At 38.5% G+C, this 18,938-nt stretch overlaps 1 protein-coding gene across 1 annotated transcript in view; it reads right to left on the bottom strand.

Annotated features, from left to right (window-relative positions):
- Positions 1–16,285, bottom strand: part of MACC1 (MET transcriptional regulator MACC1) — a 67,236-nt gene extending 50,951 nt beyond the window's left edge. Inside the window, 2 exon segments of the mRNA XM_067746189.1 lie at positions 10,276–10,315; positions 16,131–16,285. The gene's annotated coding sequence lies outside the window, so the exon portion shown is untranslated.
- Positions 16,286–18,938: the final 2,653 nt, after the last annotated feature.

Raw genomic sequence — 18,938 nt, 5'->3', positions numbered from 1 at the left:
AATTATCTTTTTTTTTCAATTTGCTCCTGTATTTTCTTTCTCCAACAAAACAGTTATACCCACACACCATTAGATGTTTAGTGTGAAGCAACAGTTTTATTATGAATTTCATATACCTTATTTGTAAGAACAATAGAAAGTAAATCTGGTCTGAAAACAATCTATGCATAACCAAGTCACTGAGTAGTTTCTTAGAGAACCATACAAAAGCGAAGGGAAATATAGATAAGTGCAGTTATTTAGTACTTTGCTATTGCTACTAAAACCTTTTTCATTCATTAAAACAGTCTTTTAGTTGAATCTACATCTGTGAATAAATTCATGGATTGTAAAATAGAAGCAAGAAACAAGACTGTTTCCCACCAATCCAGTAATGATATAGAGATGAGCAAAGCTTCCTTCCCTTAGGGATTTCTAGATTTTAGAATATTCCCCGTTGTATTTTGAAAGTAGAGTGAAGCTGATTTTATATTTTCTTGTCTTGAGGGTCAACCAATGTGGTTTAGAGGAAAGAACATGGGACCTGGAATCAAAGAACTTGATCAAGATTCTAAACCTCTCTGATCTTGGATTTTCATACCTATTAAGTGTGAATAGTAACTATACCTTTTCCCCATGTTTTGTGAGAATCAAATGATTTAATGTCTGTGACAGGGACCAAATATTCTGTGATTTGGGGGATGTTCTATATCTGCTTTGTCAAATCAGGTAGTCAATAGTTACATGTAGCTTCTGAACACTTGAAATAAGGCTAGTGCAACTGAGAGACTAAATCTTTTCATTTTAGCTAATTTTAATTAATTTAAATTTTGAAAGACACCAGATTACCATGCTGGATTATCATACTGGAAATGTTCTCCATATTCTCTCTCCAGTAGAGTTTTAGTTTCAGTTATTCTTACGGCAAGTTAATTAACTCTACTCTGCTCTGGAAATTCATAGATATATTGTCCTTGTTTAAGAATGCGAGTTTCCCTTACATATAGGCAAAGATATATACGTAACCATTTTAAACAATTTGTGAGATGAATCAGAATGCAATTGTAGTTCTGTCCACCACTTTCCTTTTAAAAATGTATTCATTGGGGGGAGTTTTTCCCAATACCACTGATGAAAATTCCCCAGTTGGCCCCGTGTACCTTCTGGTCACTCTTAGATTTAAAGAAAATTCTGTGGTTATTTAAAGTTGCAAAATGCAGTTCTGATTCGTGAGTTAGAATGCCCCATCCAATATTTCCATCAAGCACACCAACATTCCAGTGTAAGACCGATCTCCCTGCCCTCATGCCCTACCTGTTTACAGCCTTCTGGGAGTGGGGTGCTGTGCACGTCTTCCCTTTATCTGCCTCACCTCCTCTATCACCCAATTTGCAAGCTCCTCTTACTGAAGCCTCCAAAACTGGAGAAGAGGGAAGAAAAGGGAGAAATAAGACAGAACATTTTTACTCTACTGGTATGATTGAAAGCTGGCTTTGCCTCTGCAATGTTATTACTGATACTGTGTATGTCGGGGTGTGCACATGTACACGGGTGAGCTTCAGGGAATCCTCAAAAGTCTATGACTGCACCGCCTGTGAAGTGAGCAATGCATCCAATTCTTCTGTTAGCTATGCCTCCCTCAGCTCTGGTTTTCTAGCAGGAAAACACATCAAGCTTTCCAAGAGTACACAACAAAGCCACTTCCTCTAAGTTTGAGGTAAAAAAAAGGACCATCCCTCATGTCTACCTTTCTACACTGGGTTAGCCCTTCAAAAATCATTCTCACAAAATCCTCTCAGTATTTTTTCTCCCTTTATTTTTCTTTATAACCTGGAGGTGGATGAGGAGTCAAGAATTGTGAAAATATTCCCAATTTGGGATTTTAGTCAGCTATCTCTTTTTGATATCTGAAAACAGTTATCTTAGAGTCTTGGCCAACTTTTCTAATTTAACATCCTTGATCACTGCAGCTGTGGTAATAGTAGCCAAAGACAAGAAATTATATAAAAATCATCAATAATAGACCAATAAAAATCTTTGGCTTACCCATAACCATTGTTGTAAAAAAATAATGTGGTCTCTTCATATGCAAAGATACGGGTCAATCACTGAAATATATTGAATAAAAAAACGAAGGGCACTAGACATTCCATGTTTAGAATATTTCTTACTGGAAAGAGTCAGGAGAAACTGAAAGCTGTCATGCTGTACTTCTGAGGAGAGGATTAGCAGACCAAAAATCTGAAACCTGGAGTTTCAGCTTACTTTACATTCTATATGATTTTATATTATTTGAATTTTTTATTGTGGTAAAACTTACTGTACATTTTTTCTTTAATATCTTTGTAAATATATTTGGATACATATTAAGGCCTCTATTCATTGTTTAATTTTTTAAACATTATTTTCAAGTCTTTCTATTTGGCACAAAGTCTCCAACATCTTTTTTTTCAGCCCTGACATCCTGACACAGTTGTGTGTCTATATTCAAGTGAAATACCCTTCCCAAATAATTGACCAGGTCATTTATAACATTTGGAAACTTGAATGAAACACCACACACAGTATAAATGAGTCTATAAGTAGGTGAGCTCTAACAAACATGCTTTCTTTTTTTTCCCATGAGAATACAGAAAAATAGGCTGGATTACAGGCATAACATAAAAATACATTCATACTTTAAGTTTGTAATCTACATGTAAATACTGAGGAATTAACCTTTACAACTGGAAAATGATGTTTAATTCTTGATATTCAAAAACAAGTAATATTTTACTGAATATTCAGTTTATTAAAATCATCCAAAAAAGAGAATGATCTAGTAAGCAAAGACTGTTCACTCTGCTTGAGACCTGCTATTTTTCAAGTAGCAAAGGATAAAGAGGCTCCTCTTGGCACCCTAGTCTGAGGGTCTAGAATTATATTTATGCTATAGGTATCAAGGAGAAAGTTTCAGAAAAAGAAGTTTGATATATGAAATGATATGTAAATTAACAAAATTTATTTTCTTTTGAGTGGCAGAAAGTGGGAAGGGAAACCCACCTAAAGTTTTATTCTGATAAATTTTCATGAGGTCAAACTGGCTAGTTTCTAGTAATGTTAAGTTTTGTTATAAAATATTTCCTGTAACTTCAGTCAGGAGGAGAAATTGAAAGCTATGATATAGAATTAAACAAAGGTAAGTATTTAGCTCCATACAAAAGAAAAAAGAAATTAAGAAGGAAAAATAATCTACAGGACAACATATACCACAGTATAAAATGTTATTTTATAAAAGACTAAACTCCAATGTAAAATTTCTTCAAGCAGTTTCCTTTATCCCCCAAAGCATCTTAAGGAATCTCCCACCGTGGTCCCCCTCTTCTCACCACTCTCTCCAGCCTGGGTTAGGCTTCTCTATCTTGTGTAACCCCCTGCCTTATTTCTCACATAGTATTATCAATTTTATATACATACTTGTCACTCCCTCTATCCCTATATCCCTAGCACTAAGCAAAGCACAGGTAGAATGTTTACTGAATAAATAAAAGAATAATGCCACTCATCTCACAGTGATTCACACTGATTCCTCACTGCCTTCAGAATAAAGTACACAATCCTTAGGCTGATATTTGAAAATCCTTCATAATTAGAGGTAACCTATCTTTCCAATCGTATTCCTTTCATATTTTCCCCCCAGTTCCCCAAATACTACATCATCAAGCACACCCATCTATGGGGAGAGATGGTGTCTTTCTTGTTGACTGCTGTGTCCCACAATTTAGCTCACAGTACCTCTCATATAACAGATATTCAGAAATTATTTGTTGAGTTAATGACTGGATAAAGTAACTTTACCAAATCTATCTTGTACTTTCCACTGCCTTATATTTTCTAAACAGCTACTCCCTTTATTTTTGCTGCTTTAACTTCCTTTCTCTCATCTCCAAGGCTCAGTAAAGTTTGATCACCTATGAGAATCATTTCCAATTTTGCTAGACAAAATTAAATTCTCCCCAATACAAATACAGACTTATGCTCTTTTGATGTTATTAAATATTAACTAGATTTTAAACTTTTGGAAGTTAAGGAGTATGGTACTTTGATGTCTCTTTTCCCAGTCTGTTCCCACCTAACCTTTATCACTTGTCTTAGCTGAAATAGACTGATTAGATATGAATTCCACCATCTCTACTTACTGTTGACATGCTATTTCTGTGAATCAGTTTCTTCACCTCTAAAATTGGCATAATCTCATTATCTTACCCCAAAATTAATTAAATAAGATATTTTAATTAAAGGGCTTAGGACAGTACTTGGTACATGGTAAGCAGTCAATTGGTGTTAACAGGTGTTATCAATACCATTATCACTATTATTATTAATACAAAAGTAATGTCTGTTAAATGGAAAAGTTAGTCAATCTCTCACACCATAGGTTGAGAAACAAGGAAGTTGATTTGAGATCAAATTTTGCACTATATTTTACAGATTACAGTGCTACAAACATATCTGAGTCTGCAAGATGCCACAAGTGTCTGGTTTTCAGTTACATCTGGAAAGATTATTTCATTAGAACATTTAAGATAAACAAGAGTCTTGAGATTATGGGAGAAACAGGAACTCAGATCCATTTTGTCTATGAATAAAATATGGCATAAATTTTTTTTTTTTTTTTTTTTTTTTGCGGTACGCGGGCCTCTCACTATTGTGGCCTCTCCCGTTGCGGAGCACAGGCTCTGGACGCGCAGGCTCAGTGGCCATGGCTCACGGGCCCAGCCACTCCACGGCATGTGGGATCTTCCCGGACCGGGGCACGAACCCATGTCCCCTGCATCGGCAGGCGGACTCTCAACCACTGCGCCACCAGGGAAGCCCTAGCATAAATATTTTAGAAGACAAATTTTCAGTATCTCATAAATTTGAAGATACATAGCCTACGGCTCAGCAAATCTATGAAATATTCACTAGAATAATTCTTACATTTGTACACAAGTGGCATGTATAAGAATATTATTTATAATGCTACTTATAAATAATGTAAGTAGCATCATACCATACAGCTATGAAAACTAATAAGTGGTGCTAAAATAATCAACATGGATTAACCTCAGAAGTACAAGGTTGAAAGAAAAGAGCAAGTTGCAGATGAACACTGTAACTCTAATGTTTATATAACATTTTGAAACATTAAAACAATGTTACATAGTATTTATGGATATGTTCACATAGCAGTGGAAAGAATAAAATATAAAAATAAAAGCAGAAAAAAGAATAAAAGCATACAGTGGAGAGAAAATCTACAAAGACAAGAAGGTAGTGACTGCTGAGGTGGGAGAGGGAGAAACAGAATCAGGTAGAGCACTTCATTTTTTAAAATTTCTAAAATTTTATTTGTTAAGCTGCAAGGTGAGTGTGCAAGTCTTTGCAATATCTATCTTTAAACAGAAATCTACTATGTATTGTATTTTTTAGGAAAATTTCCAAATTAAGCGCTCTTCCCAGTGGAAATATAAGACACACAAAACTCCCCTCTACCATTCCTGGAAAGTAACCCTAGTGGCCATTCTCCTGGCTAGAGATGAAGATGTTTTTGTTTATTCCCAGGGAGGACCCTACAAAGAAATGTCATCTCTGAGCAAGGTGGCAGCTATAGTAATCAAGAGGGAACACCCAGGACAAAATAAAATATCGAAAGCAAACAGTCAACTCTTCCTTCGCCTTTCCATCCCTAGATAATTGGAGATTCTCTTTCTTCAGCATTCCTCTATGAGTTAGGCAGGAGGAAGAACAGAACTAAGTTTCATTTTAAGGAGGGAGGTGCTTGCTTGCTGTCTCTATTTCTCTGGCCAACTCTGATGGCTCTCCAGAATTCCAATTCCACGTGATTAGCAACGCAGTTCCCCTTTCCACTGGAAGGTCAACTCAGCTCAATTTCAAACTGCCTGAAGTACAAAGGATCATTCCCCCCAACACACAAGAACTAGCTCCCTCTCTTTTGCCTCAGTGTTACTGTTATTCTCTCAGGCCACCAAGCTTAAAAATTCAAAAGCATCTTGTCTGTCATCATTCATTATTATTATTTTCTTTGTTATTGAATGACTTCCTCATCCCTCTCTTCCATTTTCATTCCCAGCACCTGTTATTTATTCATGCTCAGATCATTAAAACCTATTTCCAAAGTGCTCTCTTTGCATTCATGTTCCCTGTGCTCCAACCTACCCATATGCCATTCCTTGTGTGATCTTCCTAAGCACAGATTTCAACACGTTGTCCCTGGGTCAGGACCCTTGTGGAGCTCCACCATCTAGAAGCTGATGTGCAAATCCCTTCAAATCTTCCACAATCAAACTTATTCCAGCATCATCACACAAAGCCTCCTAGGTTACCCTCCATAGAATGCTCAATATCCCTCCTTTCCAGATATACATAAAACCAGCCTATTCAATTGCACTTCCTGATTTTTTTGTACGTGGCATTGCCCATACTTCAGTGTTTCACAAACTTCAGGCATTCTCGTACCTCTTCATGATTCTTCCATTACCATCTGAACTATTTTTTATTTAATATTTTCTTTAAATCCACTCTCATTTTAGTTCAGATAAGTCTTTTAAAAGCACATTTCTATCAGTACCATAAGTGAAAAAAAGCAGTATCTATTGGAATAAATAGGCAATAGCTATAAAAATAACTGTTATCCTAAAAGTTATTAAGTTATAACGTTTTTTGCCCGCTAAAATCATTGAATGTGTTACTTATTCTATTGTTGTTATAAAGGATTAAACAAGTGTTAAAAGAATTTTAAAGTCATATCTACAACAATAAGACTTTGTCCTTGAAGAACTGAAAGTAATTTTAAACATATAGTAACTTTCTCACTGTGTAACCCAATGTTATTGACTGCCCAGTCCACATATTGCCTAGAATCATATTATCCATATAAAGTTTGGGAAATGCTGCTATAGATGAGATATTTTCTTCAACTTTTTCTGATGATTTCAACTCTGTACATCCTTCCACGTCTGGCTAAAAATAAAGCTCTACCACTTCCCAGAGTACCCACCTGGTATCCAGTACACTATGACCTCTCTTTCCTCTGGCATTCTGGGTGTGCGTTTCTTCCAAGTTTTGGGAAGTCACTCCACTTTGTTTTTGACTGACTCACATATAAGTTTTCAAATTTATTTTTTTCAGGTCTCCAATGATTACAGTTCAAGCAAAAATTTATGGAAGCTTCTTTAATCTCATGATACTGGGCATCATATACTCTAAGCAGTAGGAATTAACCAACAGTGAGGCCAGGAATGACTTGAGTGATTGATGAATTAGCACTTTCTCCCTTTAGCTATTTATGAGTACATATCTCCTCTAGTAGACCAGGATCCCCTCAAGGGCTATGCCTCAGTCACTCTTTAACCCCAAAGCCCAACCCAGTGGGAGGACATTGTAGGATTGCTAGAAGTAATTGTTAAGTGAATAAATGACACTTCCTAGAGAGAGTAGACTATAGATGGCATTCAACAGCAAAAATAATGCTGCCCTTTTAGATAGTATACTATATTTATCAACTGCTTCTGTAGCTTTCCTTCTCCTTTGTTTTCATTCTAATGCTACCCTGGACTTCCTGACACAGTTCCTGAGAGAGTTTACATTTAAATGGTATATCACGCGCAAAACTTTGCATACTTGTCACAAATACTAGTTGCTATCACCAAATATCACAGGGGACACTTAGTTTTAATAGACAGCTAGGCATTTGTGTGGTTTTTCAAGAAAAGATTTTCCAAAAATTCAACAATGACACGCTTTCAAGTTTAAAATCAATTTAATTCCAAATTGCCTTTTGTCCTCCAAATTAGCTAATGTATTTTAAGATAGGATAGTGTTTAACAGATCCTGTCTTAATAGTCTTTATTATCTCTAAGACAGACACATAAAATTATCTGTTTATAAATTAGCTCCAGGGAAGGTGAGAACACCAAAATAAATAATACATTTAAGCTGTATCTAAAGTTTTCAAGTAAGTTATAACCAAATTATGACTTCACAATTCCTATATTCTGTACCGTAACTATGAAATTATATTAAAAATCACTATTATTATTATTTTTTTTTTTTGCGGTACGCGGGCCTCTCACTGCTGTGGCCTCTCCCGTTGCGGAGCACAGGCTCTGGACGTGCAGGCTCAGCAGCCATGGCTCACGGGCCTAGCCGCTGCACGGCATGTGGAATCTTCCTGGACCGGGGCACGAACCCGTATCCCCTGCATTGGCAAGCGGACTCTCAACCACTGCGCCACCGGGGAAGCCCTAAAAATCACTATTATGAATTAGAGATAATCACATAATTAATTCATGGAGGGTATACAAGGATCTCCACAAAAGTGGAGATAACTTTAAGGGTATACCAAAAATTGGACTTCCCTGGTGGCACAGTGGTTAAGAATCCACCTGCCAATGCAGGGGACATGGGTTTGAGCCCTGGTCCGGGAACATCCCACATGTCACGGGGTAATAGAGCCCGTGAGCCACAGTTACTGAGCCTGCGTGCCACAACTACTGAAGCCTGCGTGCCACAACTATTGAAGCCCGTGTGCCACAACTATTGAAGCCCGCATGCCTAGAGCCCGTGCTCCGCAACAAGAGAAGCCACTGCAATGAGAAGCCCGCGCACCACAAAGAAGAGTAGCCCCTGCAAGCCACAAATAGAGAAAGCATGTGCGCAGCAGGGAAGAGCCAATGCAGCCAAAAAAATCAATCAGTCAGTTTATAAAAGAAAAGAATATACCCAAAATGTATTATCCTCTCCACTAATTATTATGTAAGAACCAGACACTAACATAGGTGATCCAATATCGATCCTAAAATTAGACCCACTGAAAATGGAGTTAGACATCTTTTAAGGAGTCAGAGACACCTTAGTAAATGGGAGGCACCAGAATTTTCACTACATGCTCTTTGATCTGTTTTTTTAATTGTGGTAGAAACACATAATGTAAAATTTACCATCTTAACAATTTGTAAATGTACAGTAGTGTTAAGTATATTTACATTGTTGTACAACCAATCTTTAGAACATTTTCAAATTGCAAAACTGAAACTCTTTACCCACTAAACATTTCCTATTTCCCCCTTTCCCCAGCCCCTGGCAACCACCATTCTACTTTCTGTTTCTATGAATTTGACTACTCTTAATACCTCATATAAGTGGAATCCTACAACAAATATCTCTTTAATCTGTTTTTGAAGCTTAACTGAAACTTAATTAGGAAGAAGCCAAGTTCATCCTCCAGCAGCTATTATCTAAGTATCTATTTACTATTATGCATTATGCTAATTTCATTCTACTAATCCAGTGAGGTAGGTTTTATACCCACTTTATAAGTGTAGAAACAGGGGCTTGACAAGGTGAACTATTTTGCCAAAGTCCACACGTCTAATAAGAAGTGGAGTCGGGCTTCCCTGGTGGCGCAGTGGTTGAGAGTCCGCCTGCCGATGCAGGGGATACGCGTTCATGCCCCGGTCCGGGAAGATCCCACATGCGACGGAGCGGCTGGGCCCGTGAGCCGTGGCCGCTGAGCCTGCGCGTCCGGAGCCTGTGCTCCGCGGCAGGAGAGGCCACAGCGGTAAGAGGCCCGCGTACCGCAAAAAAGAAGTGGAGCCACTGAATCCAACTTTATCTGACTTCAATGCCCACACTCTTTTCAACACACCTGCTGCCTTTTGAAATACTTAAAAATTTCAGAGGATTTAAACCGTCTACATATTTGAAGCAAGTCAAAGTGGGGTTCTGTTGTTTACATTTGACTTTGAATGTTTCATGTCTTACTCTTCTTTTTATACATCATTTCATTCTATGCCATCTCTCAAGGTATTAGTCTATTATATATGTTAAAATTTATTTTAAACCATGTCCCACAAACCCACAGGATATCAATTACCTTCCCTTTTTCCTTCCCAAGGAGGGCTTGGGAAGGGAGAAACATTTAGTTTGGTCAATTGTTCTGGAAATGACACAATTTCCTATTTGTACCATATATCAACAGTGAAAAGGATATTAATTTTTAAAAACAACACTTACAGTTGTGGAAATGAACCCCAGTCTCTTCAGTTCAGGAACATTATTTGGTAGAAAGAATCGAAGTCGTTCTACCAAAACCAAGGACTCTGCAAACGTGCCTCGCTCTGAATGTGGCGCCTGAACTACTGCTTACCCAGCCACCTGGGACTAGGAGTCCTCCCGGTATGGCTCCAGGCTGCCTAACCGGAAACCCTAAAAGGCAGAAGAACTACAATACGCACAATTCAAATTCCTCACCTGAAACCAGGAGAAGAGGGTGGGTGGCTGCAGTTTCACCCTAGGAAGATCGAAAAGCAAAGCAAAAAATAAACATGTATGTATCAGGTGTGTATATCTAAGAACAATTTGTAAATATGAAACTATTTTTATAAAAGAAAACAAAAAAGTTTGATGTTTGCCAAGGAGTAAGAAGGCGCCCTCAGTGTTGCCAAGAACTAAAAAATCGTTACACAAACAAATCCTCATGCAGCCGAGGAAACTGCACCACCAGTTTCTCTTTCAGTGATTCAGAGCTGAGGATGCCTCACTACCTGGTGGAACAGGTGAATGAGGACTTCCCAGGTGAGGCCTAAAAGCTTCTAGTTCCTCCTGCATCAGCATTGTGATTGTCATTCACAGGTGCTAAGGATATAATGGAGACATTTTACCCTTCATTTTCCAAATGGCCTGGATTTCTTTAAATATGCTGTTAAAAATGTGAGCAAGATGAAACTTTTGTTGATATTTTCTCCCATTTTCCTTTCCATTCCCTGATGTTGTGTTTTCCTTCTGTACATTCCAGCATTACTTCTGACTGCTCAAAATTCAAGAGCAAAAAAATTGGAAGGAAAAATAGAAAAAAGAAATTTTAAAACGGGTAAAATTAAAGGCGCTATTGTTTCGCTTCTTTGCCACATTGGGAACAGAAAGTGCTAAATACAAACAAAAACTAAGAAATGTGTATTCTCCATTTGTTACATACAGCATCTGTCTCTTTTATTTCTCATTAGAAACAACCCATAAAATGGAAATAGACAAGTCCTGGTATGAACCCAAGAACCTAATGTAAGGATTCAGCTAAAGTAAGCAGATGGCAGAATGGTGACAAAAGAGGAATTTCTTTTCCATTTTCTGCACTTTCTCTCTCTCCTCCCTAAATGCTGCCCCCCCTAAGGAACACAGGCTTCATGTGGCCCAACCTACTTGACCTACCCAGAGCTGTTCTGAAGTTCCCTCTTGGGTCATTCCAGAATTCAAACTGAGTCATTCTATTTTTCTTTGTCACAGGTACCACAGTTTCCTGACCAGAACCTCACCTGCCCTTATGTCATTTATATTACTTCCAAAACAAACCGCTTGCCATTTCCCTAAACCCTACAGATTTTGTTCTCCATGCTGTTTCTTCTCTCTGAAATATTATTTGCCCACCCTTAAAAGTTCAGATCCTTCCTTTCTTTCAAAGCCCAATGAAAAAACATTCTTCTCCAAGAAGCCCTCCCTGGTCTGCCCTAATCTGAATTATTCTCTCTCTCCTAACAAATTCCATATATTATCTAGTCCTCTCATAGCAGATTTTATACTTTGTTTCATTGGTGTGTGTGTGTGTGTGTGTACGTGGTTTTACCTTCTAATCTGAAGGCAAGACCTTATTTTATTCCCACTCACTAACTCAGTAATTTACATGTAAATGTTTCTGATAAACAACCAATGAATGAAATAACTGAGATATTAACTCTAAACTGGATGTTAATACTATCTTTATGTCTCCCAGAAATAATCTGCATTTAAAGAACTTTCTAAATACCTAGAAAGAATACTGTTATCAGAATGCTCCTGTAGTCTAGTCTGGTGTAGCTTCCACAACCGTTATTTGCAGGATGATAAGGTACTAGGTCTATCAATTTAACCCCTGTCAATACCTGAAATGAATGCTTTCCTGGATCAGAACTAATTGTTTTACCAGCTCTGCCTCATGCTGCGCACTTGGCTTGCTAACAGCTTCCCAAGGACTGGCCCCAGTCCTATGACTGTATCTTGGAGACCTGGTCCTGCCGCCATCTACAATTTTTGATCATCATCTCCAGCACTTCTGGCTCCCTTCCCCTACAATCTAATCTCCTGTTTCTGAAGTCAAAACTCTGACCTTTAGACTTTGAATAATTCTTAATCACTGATCTCTCCCACCCAGGAAGGGAATTCTCTCGGTAGTTGTTAGTTCCTCACATGTCTGCTTCTATGGGATTCTCCCAGTCCTCCCACAGTCTGCTCTGTCATCTAGCTGTCAGCCACTGTGGAGGAAGTGAACCTTCTAGACACTGCTGACACAATGAAATTTCTGCCATCCGACGCGAAGGCAGGCTAATGAAGTTGATTGTTGTCAGGGAAGTCTTCCCAACTCTCCTCTAACATATCGTAAGGACAGCTAGCCCCTTATCTAAGCTATCTAACATTGGGCAGGGAGTTCATCCTCAACACACAGTTCAGGGTTGCTTCCTTAAGAAAGTCTTTTCTGACCCCTCTACCTTAACAATCCTTACATGTTTCTTGTACTGATTTACACAAATGTCTGACTGGGTTGATATTCTGTTCACGCTAAACCAAGATGTTTTCATATCTCCTCTGAAATCATGATCACTTGTAGCCATGAGATTTATTGTACGTAAAAAATAAGTAGAACATGGACATCTGTTATTTCCTGACAGATAGCAAAAGGGTATGGAAAGCCAGCCCTTCCTACCCCAGTGTGTGGGAAGAAGAAACCCAGAGGGTGAGTGGAAGTTTAAGGGGGCTTCAGTTGAAACATACTAGTAGGTACTGAAAAGTGAAATATATCAGGTGCAGGGCCTCCATGTTCAATCACACAACTGACACCCTTGTATTATTTGCCCAGTTAGGAGAGCTAATCAGGGAGTAACTATTTTCACATTCTTCATGTGGGAATGTGAAGGTGTCGAGGGGGCAAGTGGACCTGCAGATGCTAGCGATTAGGACAAAGAGGCTATATTATGCTTTTGTGACCTGAGAAAAATGGTAAGAATCATACATCAATGGATGTAATACTTTTACAACATCCCCAAAAGACCTGTTGGTCAAGCACCAGAGTCAAAGCAAACTCCTCCATAGCAAGTGACTACCTAGGATCCAGATAGCATCACATGGCTTCAGACTCCCTTCTTTTCCCCATACCATAATATTATGTCTGTCCTCCTACGTACACTTAGGTACCATCTTAAAAACTGGAGAAGGAGGAGGAGAAACTGCAAGACTGAGAATAAAAAAAAGTCACCCAAGAGATTATTCAAGCTAAAAGAGACTGTGATGTACTAAACTGTGAGTTTAAAATCTGCTGTGCTCCATCCATACTCTAATGGTGACAACCAACATTGAAGCTAAAATGCCAGTGACTCACTGTCCCAGCCAGCCTGGTAGATAAGGGAGAAGCAAAGCACTTACAGTGGCTAATCAGATACAGTTATCTGGGACCTGGAATTAGAAACTGGCGACACAAAGCAGCAGAGACAGAGGAGAATCCACTCTTGAAGTGAACAGAGGCAGCTGTGCAAACAATGTCCTGCTTTCGATATGTCCACTGGAGCTGTGGAGAGTAGAGCCGAGGACTCTTGGTAATGGTCCTGCAAACTGTGGTTTCTAGGACTTAGCAGAAACAACTAATTTATCCAGCAGCAATTATCTTGGCTGCTGCTTTGGCTTCACAAGCCATGTGCCTGATTCTCTAGCCCTCTCAGCAATTGTGGGACTGGGAGTTTGGTGTGTTGCTCTTCAATTTAGATCAGCCAAAGTCATTTGCTAATACTTGGAACTAAGAACACTGACTGATATATACATCTGATGCAGTTCTTACCTCACTGTAACAGATATCACCTCTGCCTACCCCACTTTATTTAGACTCCATCCGATCAAGGACTGGATCTTATTTAATCCCTAAATATCCAAAAGCTCCACAGTGCCTGGCAATGGTACATATTTGTTGACCTAAATTGAACTGACCAGTAAAATGAGGAAGGCTTGCTTAAAGTTCTTCTAACTTAAAAATTTTCTGACCACATGGAAGCTGTCAATTGCTCATTAATGCAGAGGTAATTTTTTTCTCCTAATGCTACATCTGATTTACAATTTAGACCTTACCCCCTCTCTTTATCTGGTAGGGAGCAGAGGTGGTGACTCCCTGCACCCATAGGGGGAAATCAAACAGAAAAAGTGGTTTGAATATGCCCAGGGTGTTGCTTAATAATTAAAAGGGGACTTTCTTGGTATCCTTTAATGACCTATGTTAAATGTCACTCATGTTTGGTCCCTATAGTACAAATATACCAGAAAGACTGATAGGAAGCCGCCATATTCCCCACAAGATCAGATTTTTCCCCATGTGAGGCTATCTTGGAAAGAGAAAGGCCACATTTGCAAGCTTATAAGAAAGTTCCCCCTGGAGTTTTTTCTCTGTCCTGTATCAGTATGCATTCACTCTTAGACCCCTGGGCTGCCTATGACATCTGTTTTCTGGGTCGCTTTGTCCCTGAGTCATGATCATACCGTAACTTGCTAAAAACAGTTAATACTGTGCCATTTACCAGTTAATTTCAGTGAGTATCTCAAGTCAGAGTGTTAATTCATCTGTTAATTTAGGTTAGATTGACTCTAAATTCCCTAGATTAAGAAAGTGAGCCAAGTTGTTCTTACAATTTCATATTTTCCTTCATTAGATCTTTCTCGTTCCTTACTCAACCGTAAGATGAATCATCCATAAATTGACCCCCGCCAAGATGTAGTTTAGAATTTCATTGCTGTTTTCTTTCACTTGCTGCTTTCAGAATAGCACGTAAGGGAATATGTGCCAACTCGCCTGTTCGTAAGATGTTTCCATGCTGCCCTTTTGCTACTAATCAACAACAAAGAACCCTCTGTTTAGTTTTTGCTGGAATGTCTATGGATTACTTGCCTCAGAACAGTAACCTAAAGAGTTGTCCATTTGTTGACTCCTCTGTATTTTTATTGGTACAATTGCCATTTTCATACCAAGATCACTCTGGAAAAATCTTCAGCTGTCTTTACATCAACTTCCCTGGAACTTAAATGATTTTCCAGAAAATTTCCAAGGTATATATTTGTCATTAAGTCCTAGAACAGTGTAGAATTTTGTGTCCCTTGATTAAAATAGTGATTTTTTTCATTCCATTAACAGATGTCTTTATGTGTATATGTGCGTGTGTGTGTCTGTGTCTGTGTGTGTGTGTACAAGCATACAGATTACCTCACCCACTTTAGGGGAAAAGAAGAGTTTACTCTGAGTTCCTGATATACCAGAATGTAAGTAATTTGAGAGTAAAATACCAACTTTTAATTGTATTCTATAAAGTTCACAATCTATAAGCCAAGACAAAGGGGAATGGCAAATATTCCTAATTTATCTGCCAATATAGTTTAGATAATATGCTTCACTATACATATATATGTTTCTTGAATATTTTAAAATTTTTGCACAAGAAGACACAAAATATTTTTTAATGTTAACATCCATTCACAGACTGCTATGTGCTGTGGACACCATTACTGGAATTTTTCAGGAGTAATTTTTCTGTCGATTTGAATCTCTATAAGAAAGTAGCAGTATTTATCCTGCCTCTTATTTTGTACATTCGTGATACATTTTCAACCACAGCAAGCTCTATTCTCTAACTTGAGGTTAACAGAGTGAACTCCTTAGAGACAGATAGGTTTACCTTCAAAACACAAAATCCCGGTGTTCTCTTGCATAGAAGAAAAGCAGTGCCTTATGTCACCCATCCACTACCCTGTAAGGATCCCCTTTGGGATGTCAGAACCTATGAGTTGGCTGCTTTTATATCCACACATTCTCCTGGTACTGACAAATTCATTCTGAGTGTATTCATTTTCAATTGCTGCTGTAACGAAGTACCCAGAAATGTAGTGGCTTAAACCACAAAAATTTATTATCGTACAGTTCTGGAAGTCAGGAAGCTGACATGGGTCTCACTGGGCTAAAACCAAGGTGTCAGTAGAAGCACATGCCTTTTGGGACACTCTGGGGAGAGTCCTGCCTTTTTCAACTTTTATAGACCATCCCCATTCCTTACCTCAGATCCCCTTCCTCCATCTTCAAAGTCAGCAACAGCAGGTGGAATCCTCTGAAGTCACATCTTTCTGATCCTGTCATCACATCTCGTCCCTCAATCCCTGCCTGTATCAGAGAGACCATATGAAGTACCTCTCACACCCACATGAAAAAGGAGTGCCCCTCCCTTCTCATGAAAGAACCTAGCCACAGATATAATTTTTCATGCCTTGTAACATGACTCTACTGCCGTGGCTGACCACAGATGATTGATCCCAGACTGGATTAAAAATTGATGTCCAAACAAAAGTTGGCCATATGCAACCTAGACCAGGTTTTTTCATACTATGTTTGACCTGTTTGTGGGCCATGAATAAACTCATCAACATTTTTAACTGAAAGAGAATAAATGGAGATGGAACAGAACAGAATGGATGGAATGGAATGAATAAAATAAGATAGACTACACTAGAATATGATGTATCAGAGTACATTCAAAGGGTTGGTTCTGTTTCATGAAGTATTCATTTCAGTGTGTATGTGAATGTGTGTATGTGTGTTTGTTGTCTGTGTGTATGTTCAGGTGTTAGGTCAAATGGAAAATGTTTTCCTTTATGTGGGCAAATTTGAAAGCTACAGATTTAAATAGTGGTCTTATGAGGTGTTCTGACAAGACAGCTATGCCCTATCAGGTTTTTTAAACATATATATTGAGTAGTAAATAACTAACTAACAAATCAAATCATCTCTCATATGGTATGAAAATGAAAAACTTGAAATAGGGTTATAGGCTCTGGAGTGTTGCAAAACCGAGATAAACACCTTGACAAGATGGAAAACAGAAACGACAAATTATTAGTCAAAAGCTTGAGTAATATGCAGAGACCGTGGGAGTAAGAGAGCAGCAGGGTGGAGGGCTGGTGATTGGCAGTGACGGTAGAAACAGACAGAGAAAGAAGCAGAGTGAGATAAAGGCAGGAATGGCAGAATCCGAGTTCAGAAGTATTAGCCATTTATAAGGGCAAGACACGGTGTTAGTCATCCTCACATTCAACAAATACTTACTGAGTGCTTACTATGCACCATGGACTATTCTAAGACCTGGCGATACTGATAAGGTCTACTTAGAGAAGAAAATAAACACAAATCCATGCCTTCACAGACCCTACATTCTAGTGGATATGTACTCAGAGTTACATCCTAAACAACGTTTGAGTTCTTCCTGATTGTACAAATGTCACAGTGACTTCCTGTGCTTCTTCACTTTATTCTCTATCCTTTCAGCACACCCTCTTCATTGTATTTTTTGCAACATGAAAGAGCTTAATTGATATGGCCTGAATTAAAAGTTAATTACTTAGCGTTTTGCTTAGGACTGGTTCTAAATGTACACAAGGCTCATTCCAAAGGGGTGAGGTAAGAGCTGTCTCTTCTTGCGGGGTGGGGGGGAGCGGGGTGGTGGTGTGATGAATTGGGAGATTGGGATTGACATATACACACTAATATGTATAAAATAGATAACTAATAAGAACCTGCTGTATAAAAAATAAATAAAATAAAATTCAAAAAAAAAGAGCTGTCTCTTCTTGCGGATAACATTGGGACCAGAAAAGAATGAGGTAAATTAAATATAAAGGTTTCATCATTGTTTCTTGTTTACTCATTACAGAATTATTTATGTATTTATTCATTCATTCATTTTTGTTCCAATAAATGATTATTTTTCTAAAGAGCCAAGAATTACTTGTTAGTCAAAATTTGCCTAACTCTGTTGGTAGTTCTCAAGGCACTTCCCTCCTACCTTTTCAAGAAATTTTCAACATCAATCACCTCTTATTTTCTTTTGTATTTTCTTTCACATTCTACCTCTTTCTCTCATCAGAATCCTTCCTATCCATATATCTCTCAAATCTCCCCCATTTTATAAAAACAACAAATTTTTACATCTCTCTCAAGGACCCATGATAACCTTTCCTTCCCATCACTGATATCCTTTCAACAATCTCTCTATATAAACTTACTGTTAATTTCCTTATCTTCTCAGTCCTCAACCCTTTGTAATCTGACTTCTGCTTCCATTAAGCTCACTTATGGCCATTTTTCTAAATCCAATGGATTCTTTTAACTCTTCAAGTTTCTTGATCTTTCAGCAGATTTTAACACTCGTATCATTCAGAATGGTCTATGTGATGCTGCAGTAAAAAACCAACTCTAATCCCTCAGCCTCACCATAACAAAGATCTCTTTCTTGCTCACTCTGCCTGTCCATTGAGGGTTAGCTGGAGGGCTTTGCTCAACTGAATCACTCAGGGACTTAGACCCTCAGAGCAGTCTCTAATCTGAACACTGCCTGTTGTCCTGGTAGAGGGAGACCTCTGATGAACTTCATACAGGCAATTATAGACTGTGCCCAGAATCAACACACATTCTTTTTGCTCATAACTCTTCAGCCAAAACTAAATGCATAGCCACACCCACCCACAATTGAGCCAGGAAGGAGAGCCATCTACCATGTTTCCGTAGACAGAGAGCTGGAAAAATTTGATGAGTTGGATACAATTCCTACAGTGAGGTTCACTGATCCCTCCTTGCAACGTACTCTCCCTTGGCATCTGACAGACTGAACTCTTTTGATGGTTTTCCTCTTTCTAGCTGCTCTATTTCTGTCTCTGCAGACTCACTCTCCTCTACTCAGCTTGTCCTAGCAGCTTATCTCTTTCTCCAGGCAATCTCATCTTTGCCACTGTTTCTATTACCTTCTATACATTAACAGTTTTAAATTTATATCAGTGTTCCCCTCTGAGCCCTAAACTCAGATATCCAGCTCTTC

The sequence above is a fragment of the Pseudorca crassidens genome, chromosome 8, assembly GCF_039906515.1.
Source record: "Pseudorca crassidens isolate mPseCra1 chromosome 8, mPseCra1.hap1, whole genome shotgun sequence".
Taxonomy (NCBI): domain Eukaryota; kingdom Metazoa; phylum Chordata; class Mammalia; order Artiodactyla; family Delphinidae; genus Pseudorca; species Pseudorca crassidens.
Note: the sequence above shows the minus strand (reverse complement) of the source record. Positions and strands in the feature narration are given on the sequence as shown.